Source organism: Schistocerca piceifrons, unplaced genomic scaffold (genome assembly GCF_021461385.2).
Source record: "Schistocerca piceifrons isolate TAMUIC-IGC-003096 unplaced genomic scaffold, iqSchPice1.1 HiC_scaffold_936, whole genome shotgun sequence".
In the NCBI taxonomy this organism is placed as follows: Eukaryota; Metazoa; Arthropoda; class Insecta; order Orthoptera; family Acrididae; genus Schistocerca; species Schistocerca piceifrons.
Window position 1 is genome coordinate 3,717,370 of NW_025729208.1, and position 6,856 is coordinate 3,724,225.

Below are 6,856 nucleotides of genomic sequence, written 5' to 3' on the forward strand. Positions count from 1 at the left end.
TATTTAGTCTCAGATGGAGTTTACCACCCACTTGGAGCTGCACTCTCAAGCAACCCGACTCGAAGGAGAGGTCCCGCCGACGCTCGCACCGGCCGCTACGGGCCTGGCACCCTCTACGGGCCGTGGCCTCATTCAAGTTGGACTTGGGCTCGGCGCGAGGCGTCGGGGTAGTGGACCCTCCCAAACACCACATGCCACGACAGGCGGCAGCCTGCGGGGTTCGGTGCTGGACTCTTCCCTGTTCGCTCGCCGCTACTGGGGAATCCTTGTTAGTTTCTTTTCCTCCGCTTAGTAATATGCTTAAATTCAGCGGGTAGTCTCGCCTTGCTCTGAGGTCGTTGTACGAGGTGTCGCACGCCACACCGCCAGCCGGCTGTGCACGCTACCGAGAAAGTACCGGTATGCGAACCGCCAGGCGACGGGCGCGCATCGCACGTTTGAGGAGACGCGGCCGGCCCCCACAGGCGGCCGCGGACACTCCCAGGTCTGCGAAGCGGGGCAAACGCCGCGCGCTTCAGTATACGTAGCCGACCCTCAGCCAGACGTGGCCCGGGAACGGAATCCATGGACCGCAATGTGCGTTCGAAACGTCGATGTTCATGTGTCCTGCAGTTCACATGTCGACGCGCAATTTGCTGCGTTCTTCATCGACCCACGAGCCGAGTGATCCACCGTCCTGGGTGATCTTTTCTCAGTTTCCGCGTCTCTTTCGAGACGGTCGCATAGGCGGGAGTGAGGCGTGTGGCGGCCCCTGTTCCAGCGTTCTGTGTCCAACGGCCTCACGGCCGACGGGCGTCGTACGGCTCCACACCGGAGCGGACAGGCACTCGGGCGAAAGTCATTCAAAACCGGCGCCAGGCGCCAGGTGCCCGCAGGCCAGCCGCTCCAGCGCTTCAGCGCTCGTACCACACAACATTGCCGCTAGTTTTGAGAGGCACGCGTGGTTCCGCACGCGGCGCACGGCTACGGCGAGCCGTACAGGTAGCGTGTTGCGCGACACGACACGCACATCGAAAGACATGCAGTCTAGTCGGTAATGATCCTTCCGCAGGTTCACCTACGGAAACCTTGTTACGACTTTTACTTCCTCTAAATGATCAAGTTTGGTCATCTTTCCGGTAGCATCGGCAACGACAGAGTCAATGCCGCGTACCAGTCCGAAGACCTCACTAAATCATTCAATCGGTAGTAGCGACGGGCGGTGTGTACAAAGGGCAGGGACGTAATCAACGCGAGCTTATGACTCGCGCTTACTGGAATTCCTCGTTCATGGGAACAATTGCAAGCCCCAATCCCTAGCACGAAGGAGGTTCAGCGGGTTACCCCGACCTTTCGGCCTAGGAAGACACGCTGATTCCTTCAGTGTAGCGCGCGTGCGGCCCAGAACATCTAAGGGCATCACAGACCTGTTATTGCTCAATCTCGTGCGGCTAGAAGCCGCCTGTCCCTCTAAGAAGAAAAGTAATCGCTGACAGCACGAAGGATGTCACGCGACTAGTTAGCAGGCTAGAGTCTCGTTCGTTATCGGAATTAACCAGACAAATCGCTCCACCAACTAAGAACGGCCATGCACCACCACCCACCGAATCAAGAAAGAGCTATCAATCTGTCAATCCTTCCGGTGTCCGGGCCTGGTGAGGTTTCCCGTGTTGAGTCAAATTAAGCGCAGGCTCCACTCCTGGTGGTGCCCTTCCGTCAATTCCTTTAAGTTTCAGCTTTGCAACCATACTTCCCCCGGAACCAAAAGCTTTGGTTTCCCGGAGGCTGCCCGCCGAGTCATCGGAGGAACTGCGGCGGATCGCTGGCTGGCATCGTTTATGGTTAGAACTAGGGCGGTATCTGATCGCCTTCGAACCTCTAACTTTCGTTCTTGATTAATGAAAACATACTTGGCAAATGCTTTCGCTTCTGTTCGTCTTGCGACGATCCAAGAATTTCACCTCTAACGTCGCAATACGAATGCCCCCGCCTGTCCCTATTAATCATTACCTCGGGTTCCGAAAACCAACAAAATAGAACCGAGGTCCTATTCCATTATTCCATGCACACAGTATTCAGGCGGGCTTGCCTGCTTTAAGCACTCTAATTTGTTCAAAGTAAACGTGCCGGCCCACCGAGACACTCAATAAAGAGCACCCTGGTAGGATTTCAACGGGGTCCGCCTCGGGACGCACGAGCACGCACGAGGCGGTCGCACGCCTTCGGCTCGCCCCACCGGCAGGACGTCCCACGATACATGCCAGTTAAACACCGACGGGCGGTGAACCAACAGCGTGGGACACAAATCCAACTACGAGCTTTTTAACCGCAACAACTTTAATATACGCTATTGGAGCTGGAATTACCGCGGCTGCTGGCACCAGACTTGCCCTCCAATAGATACTCGTTAAAGGATTTAAAGTGTACTCATTCCGATTACGGGGCCTCGGATGAGTCCCGTATCGTTATTTTTCGTCACTACCTCCCCGTGCCGGGAGTGGGTAATTTGCGCGCCTGCTGCCTTCCTTGGATGTGGTAGCCGTTTCTCAGGCTCCCTCTCCGGAATCGAACCCTGATTCCCCGTTACCCGTTACAACCATGGTAGGCGCAGAACCTACCATCGACAGTTGATAAGGCAGACATTTGAAAGATGCGTCGCCGGTACGAGGACCGTGCGATCAGCCCAAAGTTATTCAGAGTCACCAAGGCAAACGGACCGGACGAGCCGACCGATTGGTTTTGATCTAATAAAAGCGTCCCTTCCATCTCTGGTCGGGACTCTGTTTGCATGTATTAGCTCTAGAATTACCACAGTTATCCAAGTAACGTGGGTACGATCTAAGGAACCATAACTGATTTAATGAGCCATTCGCGGTTTCACCTTAATGCGGCTTGTACTGAGACATGCATGGCTTAATCTTTGAGACAAGCATATGACTACTGGCAGGATCAACCAGGGAGCTGCGCCAACTAGAGCTGAGCAGCCGGCCGCCCGGGAGTGTGTCCCGGGGGCCCGCGCGAACACGCAAGCGTCCGCTCAATCATTCTGCAAACAGGAGGAGGCTGAGCTCCCCTGCACAATACACCTCGAAACCCTCTCAGGTCCCGGCGGCGCGCAGCGCCGTCCCAAGTACTTGGTCGGGTTCGAGAGAGGCGCAATCGCCCGGAGTTAGGCGAGTAGACGCTTTCGGTGCGACCACCCGTGCTCCCAACTGAGCTTGCCGCTGCCGACAGAGGCCCGGGAGCGTGCTGTCGTGGCATTGCCGGCGGGAGACAACACGCGCCACCTACGGTGACCGGCAGCTCCAACGCCAGCGCCACAGAAGGACAAAAGCCCCACTTGGGTGCCGAAGCGAACTCTCCCAGCACAGCGCACGCGCCAACACATCCGCACAGCTGCGATACAAACCACCAGCGAGAACCGCTGGGGCGACCGAGCAGCAGACGGCGTCGCGGCGCCGAGCGCCGGGCGGCGGCGCATCCTCAACGCACACAGTCCTCAATCGGACCAGCACACTGAAGATGTCCACCGCGCTTCGCACCGGGCCCGCGAGGACCTACTTTGGCCGCACGGCGCCGCGCGCAGGGTGCGCCGGCGCGCAGCTGCGACGCCTGCCGCGTCCGTCGGCCGGCGCGCCTGCCACTGGCCGCCCCCACCAGCCGGCTGTAGCGCGTGCGCCCACGCACCGCGCGGCCAGCACGCCGGGAGGCGCCCCCTCACCGGCCGGGGACGGTCCCACCCAGCCACCACCGCGTATCGCTTCACACCCAGATGCCGTTCAGTTTCATCGGCATGGTGGGTATCGCTGGAACAACCGGTTAGTACCTCAACCTATCGTCGCCATCACCGATTCACCCCTAGCGAGAACAACCGCACCACAACGGGTTACCATTTCTTCATTTGCGTAACTTCACCAGAAAACGTAGGCGTCCATCGCCATTAGCAACTTCAACGATTATTGCATGCCTGTGTCAGGTGTCACGCCACACTACGTCTGCCCACATACACGCAACAAAATGTGCACGCCTAGACAATACGTGGAAGGTGGCCCCCGTACGTATGCGATGTCCATTGCTCGAACGACTGTCAACCGGCCTCTGTAGCATGTCGCAGATATGGAACGCGGTGCACCATGCTATCACGGTGTTTGAGGAGAGACGACTAGGTCCGAATACATCAACACACAGCTCATGCTGATCGCCATCCACGGCGTCCGTTCCTCCCACACGTCTCTATGGCGTACCACACTGCAATCCAGCTCTCATAGGGAGACGACACGTAGCTGCGTGCACAATATTTGCACTGTATGGTCCGCCGTTTTTGGGCGCAGTCGTTGTACGGTCACACATGTGCCACGATGTATCATTCAGTACATAAGGACGAATGTGCAGTACAGATTGTGGTTCACGCGTACGACATCAGCGGACAGTTGACACAGGCCGCACCACAACGTAGCCTGCGTACGTCGCATGCGAAGGGCATTGAACATGCAAACTTGTCACCAACCAGCTTGCGAAGGCAGGGGGCAAGGTGGGGACGTGGGGACGTGGGGAGGGGTGGGGGGGGGGGGGGCGGCATGTACGTCCTGCTGCCATCCACATTACAGTGTACAGCAGGAGCATGTGGAATTTAACATGAAGCGATACACAGGGGAGCGGGCAGTGCGAGTAGCGAACTATATTGCGAGGGTTGCGGGTGGGCAACACTACACTAATTGAACGAGTCGTATAACAATTACAGAGCAGGTTTAGGCGACAACGTGGGTTACGTTAGCGGACAACGTGGGTTACGTTAGCGGACAACGTGGGTTACGTTAAGGCACAACATGGGTTACGTTAAGGCACAACATGGGTTACGTTAAGGCACAACATGGGTTACGTTAAGGCACAACATGGGTTACGTTAGGGCACAACATGGGTTAGGTTAGGGGACAACATGGGTTAGGTTAGGGGACAACATGGGTTAGGTTAGGGGACAACATGGGTTAGGTTAGGGCACAACATGGGTTAGGTTAGGGCACAACATGGGTTAGGTTAGGGCACAACATGGGTTAGGTTAGGGCACAACATGGGTTAGGTTAAGGCACAACATGGGTTAGGTTAAGGCACAACATGGGTTAGGTTAAGGCACAACATGGGTTAGGTTAAGGCACAACATGGGTTAGGTTAAGGTACAACATGGGTTAGGTTAAGGTACAACATGGGTTAGGTTAAGGTACAACATGGGTTAGGTTAAGGTACAACATGGGTTAGGTTAAGGTACAACATGGGTTAGGTTAAGGTACAACATGGGTTAGGTTAAGGTACAACATGGGTTAGGTTAAGGTACAACATGGGTTAGGTTAAGGTACAACATGGGTTAGGTTAAGGTACAACATAGGTTAGGTTAAGGTACAACATAGGTTAGGTTAAGGTACAACATAGGTTAGGTTAAGGTACAACATAGGTTAGGTTAAGGTACAACATAGGTTAGGTTAAGGTACAACATAGGTTAGGTTAAGGTACAACATAGGTTAGGTTAAGGTACAACATAGGTTAGGTTAAGGTACAACATAGGTTAGGTTAAGGTACAACATAGGTTAGGTTAAGGTACAACATAGGTTAGGTTAGGTTAGGTTACACGTTGTTGTAAGGAAAGGTGTAGGGGGGGGGGGGCGGGGGCGGCAGGTTCCTTGATAGTGATTATAGTAAGTGAATGCTTGTGACATGATCAGATTTGTCACGTCAGGATGCACCTTTGGCTTATTAGAGGCGGCGCTCCAATTCTATGCTTGTGTGAGACCTGTGTCTTTGACTCATGTCATTGTTTGTGCGCTGTGACAGGAGGTACTATTGTGATGTTGGGTGCACCGTTGTATAGGACATGTGTGGGTGTTGGTGCCTGGTCTGCGCAATGGTGGATGTCGAAAGGCTGGGATATTGTATTTTCCGCATGGACCTCCTGGTCTGGTTGTGATAGTGTGGATTGTGTAATGTGGCGGAGAAGATGCACTGGATGTTGTTCCATGCTGGTGCTTACATATTGTATGTGCGCCCGTTAGAAGCAGAGAGTGGTGCGTGATCAGAGTGTCTGGCTGACGTGTGGTTCCCATTGTGGGCAGACTCTTTCAGCATGTATACGGACAGTTGTGTATATTTGCTGTAGTTTGATGGCTCTGCATTGATTACTAATCAGCGCCGTGTGTACGGGTAATCTGGTTCCAGTCCAAAATGTTCCATCTGTGTACATTAGTGACAAAGACTCTCCCCATGCAGTGGGGCTCGGTCTGTTATAGCTCTTCCGCGTAATATATTTGCCCCACGTTTTTGCGACTGCGAGTGCGAGTGCAACGCGCATGGGGACCGACATGCTGATGGCTCGGTATCGGACGCCGTACAGTGAGCAACGCGATCGCGTCTCTCGCTCGTAAGTGGTACAGGTCGCGGCTCATGTATAGGGACAGCGGGAATGTCGCATATTGGAAATAACTCTTCATGAAACGCAAGTTATAGGGGTGGATTGCACTTTACGAGTGCGGGAAACTTCCGCCGTTCATCCGCTGGAGGTGCGAGTTTGGCGGTTGGGGTGGTGCACGAACGGGTGCGGGTGGAGTCATTGCCGGTCCACGGCTTCGTGCGGCAGAGCCACTGGAGATTGGGTGCTATGGTCGACAGAGGCTGCAGGCTTTGTGGGTGGCGTCGAAAGGCGGGCACTGTGGCGCCATCGCTGTCTTAATCGGCTTGGCGTCGCATAGATGGCGGTATCGTCGTTGGAGGAGGTCATGTTGCGGGAGACCTACAGATGGCGGTATGTTTTGTGGTGCGGACGTAGTGTTGTCAGATGCGCATAGATGGCGGTATTGCATGTGGTGTCGCCCTATTTTCATAGATGGCAATA

The 6,856-nt window shown here is 54.8% G+C and overlaps 2 non-coding genes across 2 annotated transcripts; both read right to left on the minus strand.

Annotated features, from left to right (window-relative positions):
• Positions 1-528: 528 nt before the first annotated feature.
• LOC124772197 lies at positions 529-683 on the minus strand. The gene has a single exon (XR_007013863.1). It is a non-coding gene; the product is annotated as a 5.8S ribosomal RNA (ribosomal RNA).
• Positions 684-1,034: 351 nt separating this feature from the next.
• Positions 1,035-2,939, minus strand: LOC124771396. Its single transcript, XR_007013408.1, has one exon. It is a non-coding gene; the product is annotated as a small subunit ribosomal RNA (ribosomal RNA).
• Between the last annotated feature and the right edge of the window lie 3,917 nt (positions 2,940-6,856).